The 15,603-nt window shown below is 40.9% G+C and overlaps 1 protein-coding gene across 7 annotated transcripts in view; it reads right to left on the reverse strand.

Annotated features, from left to right (window-relative positions):
• RAPGEF5 (Rap guanine nucleotide exchange factor 5) overlaps window positions 1-15,603 on the reverse strand; it is a 149,382-nt gene that overhangs the window by 66,026 nt on the left and 67,753 nt on the right. The window lies entirely within an intron of this gene.

Consider the following 15,603-nt stretch of genomic DNA (forward strand, 5'->3'; position numbering starts at 1 on the left):
CTTACATTGTTCTAATTACCTACGTTGGGCACCTACAGCTTCTTAGTCAAACAGACATGGCTGTTAGTCTCTTTTTTTTCCAACTTATGCACAGTGTGAAATAAAACATTATTTGTAAAAACTGATTTATCCTGTCACTGTCTGCCAGGGAAACCTTTGTCTCCTGCCCTAGGTCTGTAGCACCACTGAATGCTGACACTGCCACTCTAGTACAAAAAAAAAAGGAAATGGGGAAATACAAGCATATATGCTATCCATATTATAAGCCATAAATGCAAGCATGGAGGATTAAAACTTAGCTACCAAACTGAGGTGCCGTTTGCATTTATCCCTGAAAAGCACCTATGTTTTCCTAAAGCCCCTACGCTCACAGAAAGAAGGAACCGATTGTTCACAATCAAACACCGAGCAAAAAAGCCCGTCTGGTTCTGGCTTCACAAAAGGCTTAAGATGAACTCCAGAAACCAGATTATTATATGAAGCTCACGCTCACTCCAGAGAACTCCAAAACCAAAATTTCTCAAACACACTGACATTTAACAGAGCTTCCAAGAGAAAGTGTGAACAAGCATTGAATAAGGCAGTAAAACATGTATTCCAAACCTAACATTTAAAATAAGACCAAGGTACTTATCTGCTAATCAAACAGAAACAGTCACAAACTAGAGTTTACCCTGTGTTTGTTTGTTTGTTTTCTGAGTTGGATATAATGCTGCGATTTCTTCTGAGAAGAAAAAAAAAATATTATCACACTGAATATCATGTCCTTGGGTTTACATGACAGTTTTAACTACCTCCAAAATAGCCTGAAATTACCAGTCTTTTTCTAAACCTTCCTAATGGTTCTTTTGCAAATTAATTAATGCATCTAAATCACTTGAAAATAGGTAAGCTACTAATCACATACAGACTTGATAATGTATCCTAAGGAGACAATGAGGCTGCCAAAAAAAAAAGGAAAAAAGGGGTAGAAGGAAAAATAAAGCCCACTCTTTCCATTTAATAGCATTCTGCATTTCTTAAGCAGGGTAAAATGCCTACTAACTCCAATGGTATATAACAGAAATATTTTGGTAGATTTGTTGTCTACATTAGCAAGAATATGAAAGAAAAGAGAGAAAAGGAGGGGAAGAGGAGGTTAACAATTAACCAGTTATTTATTGGCAGTAATCCACCCCAAAGCGGAGGTTACAACAAGCAAGAAAGAAATTTTATTGCAAGATTACAATAGAAAAAAAAGAAGGGATTTCTTGTATACTTATGTAAAGAATAAAGAAAAGGTATTGAGGAAACCAAAATGTCGCAAACAATAATAATCACAAAAAATATACAATGCCAGTTAAATGTGGCAACATCTTATATTTCTCCTGTTTTATGAATTTAAATAATTGCATGTTCAGATACTTCAATTTTTTCCAGAGAGGTGAAAATCTGCTGCTTGACTGACTATACGGTCTAAAAATACATTTCAGTATGAATGCTGGGAGTCTCCCCTCTGCTTCTTTTTGATAATACAATCGTGTCCAACTTTAGGAGGAAGGTAAGTTAGTTACACCAAGGGCAATCTCAACATTTATACAAGTTACGGAATAGAAAAAATGCATAGTTACCATGGCAACTGGTAAATCACATGGTTTCTGCAATGAGATGCAAGGCATCTTGAGTAAACACTCATACGTATGCTTGTGTGTCCTCTGCACAGAATGCTCCTTTGTTGAGGAATGTGCACAGGAGTGCCATAGTCCAGACTGCACTGTCTCCTCCACAAAAAGTTGGTGCAAGTGATTCAAAATATTATTTTCGTACGGGATCTTTTAACTGGACCCATCATTAGAAAAGAAAGGACTACTAAAATAATAAGAAGAATAATAAGCAATTGAATGCTTTGTTATGATTCACCTCAGTCAAAACTTAACATTTAACACTGGCAACGTGCCTCTCAAGGTCACATTGGACCTGGCACCAGAAGACTGCTCACAGCAGTGCTAGAGGAGTGCTCCTGTTGGATGAGGAGCTGTTGGATGTGCAGCAGCACACTGTGGGCAGATGGAGCTGCTCCTGTCCCCAGCCACCTGCCCCACCCATTAGATGGATGTCCGTTCCCATGAAGCAAGGACATCTGATCTGCCCTTGCCTCAGTCCCAAACCATGCTGCTGCATGCTTTTGTAGGCTCTGATCTTATCAGCAGCCAAAATGCAGCCTCTCCCTCAGAGGCCTCCCCTCTTCCCAACTTTCTACAAAGACAGCTCTTCCAGAAAAATCTCCCCAGACTATATTCCTTTCCTGCCAATCACATCCACAGAACACTAAAATTTTGATCAGTCTCTGGGCTGCTGCTCTTTTCTAGCTTTCATTCAACCACTATCATGTCCACACATGGCTCCCTCCCCATCCTTTTAGTTCACTTCCAAGAGCAGCATCAACACATGATTCCCCAGCAATCTTCCTTGGATCACCACCTTTCTCCTCCCCCAAAATGTCTTCGCCTTCTTGGACACCCAAGCAACCTGACACAGCGTCACCTACAGGAAATGACAGAGAGCAACAGTGCAATACTACATGCTGGTATCTAATATCACACCAGACACAGAGGGATTCCTCTGGCCACCGGTGCAGATTCCCTTCTGACCCTGTTCTCTATCCCATCCCACATTCCATCACCTCCACACAGCAGACCACAGACTCCCTGGACACTACCAACACCTATGGTTGTGCCCAAGAAACAACAAAGCCCTTCCATATCTCTGATCCTCACCTCTCTTCCCTCACTCCCAGCTCAGACTCCTTCACGACTATCATAGCTTTATGTAAGAGCTTTATTTAGATTTGTCTTCTTTTTGTGTGCAAACTCGAGTTCTCACCTAACCAACCCCTTCCTCCTTACTCAGGAAAGCATTTTTACAGCTGTATCTCTCAGTTACCCTAACTCATTCCAGCAATAACTTCTTAAACCTGTTTACTTTGCCATTCCCATCCCACTGGCCATTTGCTGTTTGACCTGAACCTTGACAGGTAAGAAGATGTCACAGCTGAAGAAGAGACATGTTCTGGAATTCATCAGCTGTCAGAGAGATTTGAGCAAAGGAAAGAGAAAATGAGATGTGTGAACAAATGACCAGGTCTTACCTCCCTAATAGAACCCTGTGGAGAGGGTTACAATATCCAAGTACTCCAGGGAAATAATTAATGATCCTTTCTTCAGTTCAGTCATGTTTCAAGAAGCAATCGTCTGAGTTACTAAGTGCTTGAGACTGCCTCTGTAATTGCGATGATTTATTTTATGCGTTATCCTAACTACAGCACTAGGTCAGGAGGACTTGTGCCTTATGGATGCCTTGAATTTTAACACAGCCATAGGAGGATTCAGAGAATGCGATCTGAAAGACAGACCACAGTAGTTCAACTGGGGAAAAAAGAAGTCTATAAATCTCCAGTATCAGAAATATTAAGGCTTCTGTTAGGTTTTTAATAAAATGAATCATATTTTCAGGTAATTTGAAACAGAAGTGGCTTACATTTACCTCTGCTCCCTTGAAATGCAAGTGATCACAATCTAATGTTATTAAAGATCCATTAGGATTTATGTTCCAGTGGTAGTAACAAATGTGTAACTGCACTCATGTAACTACCCACGAAAGGCAAAAAAGGAAAGAAAAGCTTTTCTCCCTGTCTTACGCCTCCATCTATCCCAGAGGAAAATCTTTCTCTTCAAAGCTCAATCCTTCTCCGCCACTCTGGATTTGTGCTGGCACAGCACAGTCATAGGCTCCTGGGTTGTTGTATGACATACAGTTACAACCTTGCACATAGCTGCCCACTTGTCTTCCCAAGGAAATGCTGTGCCAAAGAATATTTTGTGAGGACAAATCTCCATGCTGAATGACCCTATGTAGAGGTCCCTTTGGGGGACCCAGCCTCTGGTCCCTTTACTTTTAGCTGCATAAGGCTCTAATGGCATAGAAGGACGTTGCTAGGATAATGAAAATTGAAAATGCAGTCATCACTAGAACTTTCAGGCTGTTTGCAGACCTTGAAGGCAATTCCCCTTTGCCCCCATAAACTGTGCCCCCACGATCACCGTAGAAAAAGCACGGCTAACCTCCAGTGCTATTTTGCCAACTGCTGTGCTTCAAGGTTAGCAATGTGGAGAACACGAAGCTAATTTCCAAGGTCACAATAAAAAACACAGCAATGATAGTAACTTTCACTCATTTGGTATTCAGGATGCATTTTTTCTGAATATCACATCACAAAATCAGTGCCAATTCATCAGGTTTTAAGCTTTGTCTCATTAAAAATTAGACTATGCTTAAAGTAAAATGCAATTTTTTATTTGATCTGATTAAAATGTTTCTGTACAGCACGAGCTAAGCCTCTAATTATCTGGTATCTCTATATTATCTCAATTCTTATTTAAATATAAGCAAATTCATAACAATTCATTTTGATGGACAACATTCACGTACTAAAAAGAGGTAAAGCAAAAGAAGTAAAGATGCTGAATGTCAAACTGCTAGGGCCTGAAAATGAAAATGTTTCCCTGTCCTGAGTGTGCCAGGAAAGTGAGAGCTCCTATGATATTTGGCAGCGATTTCCCCTGACAAAGCAACTTCCTGTGGCTTTAATTTTTATAAAAGCCCCAGTTGATCTAGAGTTAACTCCTTGCCCTTAACAATGCAATACAGATGAAGTTCATTAAACATATTGTCTAAGGTAGCAAAGGGAAGTTTTGCTATAGGAAGCACTTAGCATGCATGTGGAGAAGCAGAGAGGAAAAAAAAAACAGGAACACAAAAAGGATTGGAACAAATTATTTGCTATAAAAGCAAAAGTGGTACGAGCATTTTGATATTACGTGTTGTGCTGCATTAGCAAAATGGCCAACATGAAGACTCCATACCATGGGAAGAATTATTAGCATATTAATCAATAGGATTTTTTTTTTTAGCAGGCTGGGCATCCAGCTATTCGACACAGATCTTCTCCATGCACGAGAGCATTGGAATACAGGAAACCTCAGCGTTAACAAATTACAAGAAAAACTGCAAATGCTTAAAAGATTATAGTTAATTTACACAGTATCATGGTAAGGCAGATCTTACAGCTTTGTTGCTATATCTGCTGGACTGCAAAACCCTCATCTCTTCTTACTGCAGGTAAGGCAATCTTTTCTACCATTCCACTATAATTAAATTACTAAATTGCCTTTTTTTTTCCACTCCTATGAGATATTCACAACAGAGTGAACATCAGACAAATTAAAAACTAATAGCGTCTTAGAACAACAGATATATGTACAATTTACTGCATAGCCTTTGTCTAGTGCAAATATTTACTATTTTCATGTCACTGCAATGAAAACAGTAGATGTCAATTGATTAACAGGTAAATATTAGCCAGCAAGCATTGTGAGAGCATTACAATAGCAGCAGACAGGGAAAATAAGAAAGACAAACTGTACCCTTCTTCCCCGCGCAACAGAAATGTAACTTTTGTAACAGGGAAAAGATAGCCATATCAGCATGAATACATCAGTGTGTCTGTAACAGCTGAGGGTGGGAGTGGGAACAGAGGAGTTCCTGGAAGCATACAGCCACCCAGCGCAAGAACAGAGCAATTCCCTCCTGCAGATGGCTATGGATCCCACACAACTTAGTACAGATGCCCACTGCTCCGCTGTACAATTGGAGCATTCTGTGCCAGCATAGCTTCCTGCAAGGAAATGCCCAAAACGAAATTAAAAAAGGTTGATTTTGAGAGGTATCCTGCAATGAAGGCTGTCCCTCTGAAAAAAATAACAAAGGTCACTTTTAAGACTGCACCTGATCTAGGGGTCCCTGCGTAATGCCCAGGCTCCAGCACCAGCCCTGCTCTTTGGGGAGCCTGCTACAGCCTGCATGTCTCACTCTCTCCATCAGCAGGCACCAGATGGAGTGCAGGGAAGGCAAAATGCACAGCACCAACATCACTGAGAGAGGGGCATAAAAGATTGTACAGGGCTCAGACGCAATCCCTGAGATTCAGGCTCTGCTTTGAAGTACAGAAAAAGAGATCCAAATTTTTCAGAAACTACTAGAGAAACAATTGGTATAGTCTGAAGAGATGTAAAGGAGAGAGGTGTTGGCACAGATGGATCATCAGCAGAAAGCAGCTTCTTTATGTTACCAGCTGAGGCTGTGTGCAAATGGCTGGTTGTTTCTCCAACATGAAAAAAGGTTCCATAAGTACATCATGTAGGAGATAAGCTCTGCTTTCAGCAGGCTTTACAATCTACTTTATGAATACATGAACAGCATGAACACACATTGACACTTATCTCTCCAGAAGAGAGAACTGGGGGACCATGAGCACCCTGAGCTTGTTGGTGGAGGAAGCCTGCCGTATCCTTAATGAAACCCTGGGAAAGACCCCATATATAAGACATGATCACCTGGGTTCCCAGTAGGGCATTGCTCACATTGCTCAAACTCCTCTGGAAAACCTTCTGATGGCAGTGATAAAGCAGGCAGAACAGTCCTCACCTAACCCAGACCTGATGGACTTCTACCTCTGTGGGGAATGGCAGTAAAGGACTTACTGCACATGGAGTTTCAGTTAGAATCTACATATTTCTTTTTCACAGGTTCATTAAATCCAGGAAGAAAAAAAAAAAAAAAAAAAAAAAAAAAAAAAAGGATCAATATATCTCTCTATAGGCACCATGTATGGACTGACTATTTAGACAGACTCAGAGTGTTGATTCAACTTGCGCATGGGGAAAAAAAGACAGAGAGTCAGTATAGGTTTCAGCTTTGTGCCATTCACACAAGGAAATCCAGGCCTGAATGTGGCTGGTTTTTAGCTCCAAACCTAAACAACAAGGCCTTGCGTGTGAGAATTGAAAAAATCCCGACCCTTTTGTTCCAGCAAGCTCTGAGTTGCCTTCCCTTCACCATAACCACATCAATTCTATTAGCTTGCTAAATATGGCCAAACAGGATATTTTGCAAGCACTTCATTCAACTGTTGTAGTTGTACCCACAGGTAAAAATATTGTTAATGTTTCTGTGGAGAAAGATCCCCTATTTGCAGTATCAAAATTGTTTGATAAAAAGACTTAGACTTACATTACATTAATCTAAAAATGCAAGAGATACTGCAATATTTCAACCACATCAAGAAGGCAATGCATATTTGAATTTGGTGCTAATGTCTCAAATTAAAGAAGAGCAGGTTCTTGGTTCTTCCCAGCACTGGGCTAAGCAGAAGTTGCTTACTTGCTGCTCCAAGTAGAGCCTGCCCAGGTCTGCTCCCATCATCTACCAGAGAAAATGGTGAATTAAGAGCTGGTGCTCTCAGTCTGCTGCTGCAGGTGATGCAGTGTCAGACAGACTTTCAGGGCACAGAGCTGATGCATTAACACAGCCAAAACAGAATTTGGGCTGTATGCCTTTCCCTTGACCAAACAAGGCTGTGTAATTCAGCACTGTCTCCTGCTCAGGGCTCACCACAATACAGAGCTTGGAAATCCATCTGAGATGTGCTTTTCAGCAAGCTGCTCAAGGAAATACCACACACTATTCGTGATCTTCCTGAGTTAGGTCACTATTATTTTCCAAGGCACCAAATGAGGCTTTTTCCTTCAACCAGCACCACCTGCTGCTCCCACACATCAGTGTTCCCTGTTCCACAGAGTGAAAAAAAGCTGAGAATGGCTTTTTTTTTTAGCATTTGCCACATGCTATCAGAAAGCATATTTGAGGCCGCGAGGTCATTGCTAATTTCCAATCCTTTTTCATGTTTCCACATGAAACATCTAATTAAAACTTTTCACCCAGTAGTTAAGATGAAATTCATGCATATGCACTTAAAACGTTATTTTCACATGCTGTGAATTAGAATATAGAAGGTGCTGCACACAGCAGTAGGAACGCTAATCGAGGAATGAAAGGGGAATACCTGCTTTGATTTAGAGGAGGACAGTCAGCAAAAATCCCCTCATTGCCTGGGTTTTCATTCCTTTGCTCTTTGAGCTGCCACATGCAACCAAAAAAAAAATGAATGCAAGTGGTGTATTAACTGCTACCAAATCAGCATTCTCCACAGGTGGCTGTGTGCCAAGCTCATCTTGCAAAATGCCACCACCTTCCAAGGCTACAGCACGACAGAAGCGTTAGACCCCAAGGGCTATACTCTGCTCTCACTGAAAAATACCTATTAACATCAGCAGGAGCTGAACTAAGCTTTAAAATGCAGGCAGGCACAGTGAGTGACAGAACGGCCTTAGCAGAAATGCAAGGTCGAGTTATCTTTCTTTGCTTGCTGTGGCAGAGGCTCCAACAACACAGGCAATGCCATATACTTTACAGCTGCCCTTCTTCACACTTTACACACTTTTTTCCAGAAGGCACTCATTGCAAATTGACTGACTGGCAGAGTGGAGGCAGCTGAATAAAAGGGAAAGGCAGACTCTTCACACCCCACACTCCAGGTGATCTTGCCTGCAGGAGCAAATACTGACAAATGCTGGTGGCATTTATTCCAGTGAGGACCTGTCACAGGCTGCCAGATGTCAGCAGGAAGGTAGGTTGCCCCAGCAGCTGGGAAGGGTTGTGATGTCAGCAGTCAAAGGAGATCCCAGCTGGTGTAGAGCATCCTGCCACAGGAACCACACCACCTACTGCAAGAGCAACTCTTATCACAGAATGTGCTCAAAACAGGAGCAAACTGAGTTGTGCAGACATTGTCAATTTTCAGGAAACATGGTTATCTGTTTAATATATGTCTCCTGCATTACTGGCCTAAATCTACACTGCAATGAAGCAGCAAGTTCTTCTTAAATATATTTCACAGAATCACAGAAACACCAAGGTTGGAAAAGACCTACAAGATCATCCAGTCCAACCACCCACCTATCACCAATTGTTCTCTTTAAACCACGTCCCTCAACACAATGTCCAAACGTTCCTTGAACACCTCCAGGGTCAGTGACTCCACCACCACCCTGCACAGCCCATTCCATTGCCTGACCATCTTTCAGAGAATAGTATTTCCTAATGTCCAGCCTAAATCTCCCCTGGCGCAGCTTGAAGCCATTCCCTGTAGTCCTATCACCAGTTACACGAGAAAAGAGGCTGACCCCCAGCTCACCACAACCTCCCTTCAGGTACTTATGACATCAGTAAGGTCTCCCCTGAGCCTCCTCTTCTCATATTGTGAGAATATGAAGAAATAAAAAGAAGAGAAAAAAGGAATAAAAGAGAAAAATAAAAAAATAAGAAGAAAAGATGAATAGAAGCCCCGAGTCCTTCTAAATGACTGTGATCTGTGGGCAGGCTACCAAATCTCAGACACCCTCTGGAGAGGACGATGTGGTATACAGGCATCAATTTCTAGCTTGGCAACATCTTTCTAGATACCTTCATTGTTTCATCTCAGCCAAGCCCACAGTGTGAGCCATAGCCAGATGTCTTTGATTGGTTTCAATTCCCAGAGAAAAGAGAGTAAAGTAAGGAATGACTCAAATGCTCTCCATCGCTGACAGGTGAAGGTCAAACTATGTAAGCTGCCCCAAAAGTAATCACTCCTATTTATTTCCACAGAAACAACATAGGCAAGTAACACAATAACACCACTTGATTGAGCAAATTCTCAAGAATTATATGAATTATGCAGATGGACAAAACTTCAGAACAATTTGTAAAATGAAGTTTTGGTGTCCCTAACTAGAGGGCTTAAACCTGAACAGAATTGGAAGTATCTGAGCTCTACGTTATGAAGCAGTAGCACGCTGTCATTGTGAGGGTCAGCTCATGCCCGCATCCTTCTACCACATAGAAAACTAACCCAACTGGAAAACAGCCCCACCAAAAGGGTGTACTTGTTTTATTTTTCAGCTGGATTATCCCTTCTGTTCACAAGGCAGCACCAAAAGGGCTGGCAACAAGGTGCAGGAGCAGGACTGGTTCAAAGTCTAGCTGCTTCCATCCTGCTGGAATGCCCAAACCATTTCTCAAGGATCCCAAAGCAATTCATCAACACTCATTAACTACCACAGGTTTTACAGCACTCCCTCAAAGTCCTACCGCTCAAAAGCCCATTTTATACCTGGGTAAACAAAGCCACAGAGAAGTGATGGTACTTGGAAAAAAATACATATTAAATAACCAATGGGTCAAAAATAAAATCTAGGCACCAGGGCTCCCAACATTCACTTTTAGACTGTTGCTAAACCTGCCCTAAACTGTTATCACTTGCCTTTTTTACCCCCTCCACTCTATTAGCTAAGCTATTGTTGCATACAGGAATGAGTCACTGCTCCACACCAAAGAAAGCCCAGCAGGCAAAATGTGCATGTGGAATTTCCTTCTATACAAAGCCGTTTAATGTTACAGAATAAATCAAAGAGTAGCAAACTGGGCTTTCTTTTCTTTTAAACACTAGACCAAGCATCTGGAGGAAAGAAAGTATTATGGGAATATAGAACTTGACTCAAAGGAAAAGAGCAAGTGTTGCAGTATCCTGCACATGCTTCTATACTGCAGTCACAGCACGTGTTGCGAGCACAGGCATGACTCGCCTCAATTGTATTTTTACAGGAATAAAGACTTTACCATCTCACTGCCATTTTGCACAGCTGGTAATAGAGCATTCTTCTCCAAACCTTGGGCCACATTTAAAAGATTCAACAAAAAGAATGAAGCCCTCTCAAAAAATCGTTAAAAGGAAAAAAGTATTTTCCTTTAGTATAAGTGTTTCAAGGGGTTTAAACAGCTTTTCCTAGCAGCCAAACAATCCCAATTCTACAGCTGAGCCGGAGACCATTTCCTTATCTCTGTTCAACTTCTTCCATTTCAAAAAGATGCCTATGCCTGTACCTCACTGAAAAAATCCTAGGACCTGCAGAATCCTTTCCTTCTCAAAAGATAAAGAGGTTGACTTACCCAGAGCAGCTGATCACCTAGGGCTACGTATTCATTCCAGCACATGAAAGATCGACCTTCAGGAACATGGCACTCTCCGGAACACGACAGAACTAATCCCAGTCCCTGTTGCTCCTCATTCAGACCAGAAACTTGAACTTCAGCTTACCTCTGCAGCACACATGCATGCCGCTTATGCTTGAATCAACGCAGAGTGATAAACTGCCAAACTCGCTAATAGACTCATTTTTTTCTTGGCTTGTAGTTGAAAACTATTAAGTCAAAATTACAATCATCTTGCCCTGGTATAGCTGCCTGGCTAATACTACAGGACCTAACAGACAAAAGGAAACAGCTTAATTTCTTCTGCTCCAATGACCTGTACCATCTCATGTCAATCCAAGCCTCAAAAGTTCCCGCGGATGCTGTCTGTGCTATTGCTGTTACGTGTTTGATCAGCAGTTATGCTGCAGATACAAAGCAGCCTCTGATATAATAGGAGGGAGCTAAAAGCAGTATATCAGCTCTGAAGGCCCCGGGTAGATTCATCCCAGCCAGAGCAGAGAGCACAACTGAGTTTTTTAAGAAGTGAAGCACAGACCTCAGATTGGATATCATTTGTTTGAAAGAATATTTTTCCATCAGTACCCCAATTACTGACAACCTCAGCAATAAATCAGTGTGAGGCTGTTTGTCAGGGTAACAAATACCACAGCTCTGGGCACGTACTGACACTTGTTCTTGTCTCTGTGTACAAGTGTCCACTCCATTGGATACGTGCACCCCAAAATAGTCTTGATGTCTCAGGGCTGGAATTTCCTCAAGAAATTCTTCAGTTGTGAGTAATCTATTCAACCCCAGGCTTTAAATCGTTAATCTCCTTTTGTAAGCCTTTTCACAGCCTCAGCCCCACCACTACCCTGCTTCAATGAGCAAACCATTCGTCTCCTTAATGAGAACGCTTATTACAAAAGTTAGTAGCCAGTAAATTAAGAAAACTGCTCTCAAATACCTCTTGTCCTTCAGAAAGAGTACCTGCCCTGCTATGATATAGCTCTTTCATCTTGAATTAGCTAAATCACAGCATCAGTGCTTTCAAGCTCCAGACACGTTCATGCTTTTAAACAGTATGTAACTCTTATTAATACATAAATTAATCTGTAAAGGGATTACAAGGTGGATTTGGGAAACATTTCCCTACTGATGCACTGAAGTGTTGAAATAGCCCCAGACTAAAATATCATTTATGCAGCTGAATAAATGAACTTGCATCCTTCAGTCAGTCTCTACACATCAGAGAATCTTAAGCTTCTTTTGAATATTAGCAGTAATTTGCAGAAAACTTTTTCAGTCCATCTGATTATAAAAACAGTATAAAATAAGAGAATGTCTTTTCCCTATTGCTGAGACTGAAATACATTTGAGTTCTTTTACAATTCTTATAAAACAGTGACTTTATAAACACGTGGGATTTTTTAATAGGTGCAACATTTCCCTGAAACAAAATTTCACTGCAAATACTGCACAAACAGCATCAAATCTCTCATACAGATGTTATTTAATGCTTAAAAGGCATTCCGAAAATACTGTGTAGTGCAAATATGCCTCAAATGCATCTCAAATGTGTTTGAGCAAAAAGAACAGTAGCAAATTACTTCAAGTAGCTTTATGTACAGAGCTTGCTTTCTGTAACTGATGCTAAGCAAAATTTTCAAAAAGGTAGACACTCTTTCTATAGCCAAACATTTCAATTCAGATTTTTAATCTATTTTCTGTCAAATCAATTGTTTTAAATGACTGAAGTAGTTAAATAACATAAAAATACAAATACTCCATTTTACATTTCCCTAGGCTTATAAGCACAACTTGCTTGTAATTATATTTTTAAAGTTATATTTGAAAATAATTTCTGTGCACCTTAGAAAACCATTTTCTTTTATTTAATTGTCAGTGTGTTTTCACCTTGTAGGAATGAGACAGCTTAGATAAGAAGCCAAGCTGCCTATTTAAAAGCTTATTTACTACCATTTACTCATTAGCAAAACTGAAGTTTAGGAAGACTAACACATATGGCAGGTTCAGTGCCTTAATTAAGAACTTTATTGCAACACATTTACAAGTGAGAATGGGGAAAAAAACACTATAATTCAGTGTTGTTTCTTTTTTCCCTCAACAAGTCTATAAGCATTATTACTGTTGGAGCATTTTGCAAACACTATATTCACCAGAGAGAAGTTTGGCACTGTGCTGCAAAAACTGCCTTGAATTCCAATATGACTCTAACCTGTTCACAGCAAGCTTGTGGTGCCAGAAACAAATAAGCAGGTCAAATGTGCAGCTTGTGAACAAAACTTTATAAATTATAGGATTTTTTAAGATCTTTTTTTTTTTAAGCAAAGCATAAATCTGAAGGAAAAAAAAAAAAAAAAAAAAAAAGGATAGCATTCAGGAAACTTTGAACCAAAGAAGTATAGTCTTTCTGACTTGGGTGCTTCAAGGATGAATTAAAAATGTATGCACATATAAAATCAGCATATGTATAGCCCAATTTTATGCCCTTCAAACCACATCCAAACTCAAGGAAGCCATTCTTCTTGACACCTAAGCTCCTAAATGAGCAGTATCCGCCCATGAACTACCCAGCTGACATGTATTTCCTCTCTCCCAGACCTCTTTCTCAGAAAAAAAATAATTCTACTTCACTTCTTTCTGAACCAGCAACCCAAATTAATCCATGCTTCACTTGCCAGTTGTAGGCCATAGACCACAGTCCCCAACATTATGTCTTGAAGAAAGCAGACAGGTATTTGATCTGCTCCCAGACCTCTGCAATAAAGGAAGACCAGACTCTTTTGACTCTCCACTCTCCCAAGTCAAGAAGATCTGTCCTCAGGGTCAGGTGAGGCTGGTCATTAGACCAAGGTATCCTACCCTACAGACAAGATGCCCACAGCACTCAGAGTGCTAGAGATAAGACAAGAGAAATTTCCCTAAGCAGCTCCACACTTCATCTGTGAGGTGTGATGAGCATGCTACAAATCACTCTACAAGAACACCACATCCCAAACTGAACACCTTCTTCTTCTAACATTTCAGCAGAACACAAGGGACTGGGCACTAAGCCGATGCCAATGAATCTGCCATCACTTCTGCAGCAGTAGGATGGGGGGAAGGCTGAAAGCCCACATAGAGACAGCACTCACTGCATAGCCTGCCCTGCAGTAGCCTGCCACATTGCTCCTCAGAAAGGCGTGGGAGCAGCTGCAGGCAGGAGAAGGCTGCCCAGAGCTGACTGCTGCCAGCACACACACGCCAGAGCAGTCTCAGATGGGAAGGGAGGAAGGGAGGGAGAGGAAGGGATGGAGCCTCACATCTTCCTGAACGTTTATGACCAGGGCTCCCTAGGTTTTTTTTTTTTTCTATTGAAAGCAAAGTACTTGAGTAAGCTAAACTGAGAAGCCTGTGGCACACCTTGCCCACTTGCAGCTGTGCCTTCTTGGTGCCCATGCCCAAAGAAAGCAGCGAGCTTAGCAAATAACTCACACAAGAAATAAAGGGCGCATGAGGAATAACCTATGTTTTGCCCATAAAGGATCTCAAACAACTTTCATATCTCCTGGCACTTCCTAGGTCTAACAGCACACCCTTGTTCAAGAGCAGTAACTTCTGCATTATACCACTCAGCCAGCTTGACTGAGGTCCCGCTGAACTGGAGCCGCTCGCCCCCTAAATAGCAGCAATTGCAAAGTATCATACTTTTCAAATGAGAAGAAAAGCTGAGCGCTTCTTTCCTTTCCATTTATAGAGCTGTGCTGTAATCTGCATAGCTGCAGAACTGCAACTGACACCCTCTGCAGTGACTGGAGCAAGCAGCAAAAACACCACTGTGCTTTTGGAGTACCAGTCCACCTCTCTTCTATACCTCAGAGCCTGTAATCTTGCTTCAAAATCCCAAAACACAATTAGAAATCTTTCCTGGATTAAAATCTTCTTTAGTTAAGCTTCTAACCTTTTAACTGCACTTTGCTGATATGTTTTGTAGATACATGGAAATTCTGCCAGCTGTCCACAGATCATGAGGAGCAATTCAATCTCAGGGATCTGAGCTTGACTAAGTACTCTTCTCCTTTGTGCACACCTACTGATACAACTACATTTTTAACTACACAGGATTAGAACTCCTATGCTGCTGAACAGAATAGTTCGAAGCTCTGAAATAAGATTTGATTCTTCTCTTTTCCTTTGTACAGTCTTACTACAATAGGAAGGAGCTTGCAGATGAGAAGAAAGTAATTATTTTCTACAGCATAGGTCTTTCTTCTGCTGTCCAGCGAGTAGTAAATGGAAGAAATTACATACATATTACAGCAAGATACATGAGGACAAGGTAGGATTTTTGTTGTTTCTTGAAGTTATTTGCCTGGGATTCTTTAACTGAACATGCAATCAGAACAGAAATCTTTATCATGAGAATAAAAATAGAATACACTGTGCTATAAGCAGAGCAGTCATATTTTAGTGCATTTTCCAATCCAGTTATAAACATCTGAATAAGTGCTTTCGGAAGCATTAAACAGAGAAGTACTTTCTTCAGTGTGACTTTTGGTTGAAAGCACATATTTTTATGAAACTTCTGAATTCCCTACCCTTTTTAATTCACACCGAAAAGTACCACTCAATACTTCCTTCTAAAGCAGCAAA

The sequence above is a fragment of the Lagopus muta genome, chromosome 7, assembly GCF_023343835.1.
Source record: "Lagopus muta isolate bLagMut1 chromosome 7, bLagMut1 primary, whole genome shotgun sequence".
In the NCBI taxonomy this organism is placed as follows: domain Eukaryota; kingdom Metazoa; phylum Chordata; class Aves; order Galliformes; family Phasianidae; genus Lagopus; species Lagopus muta.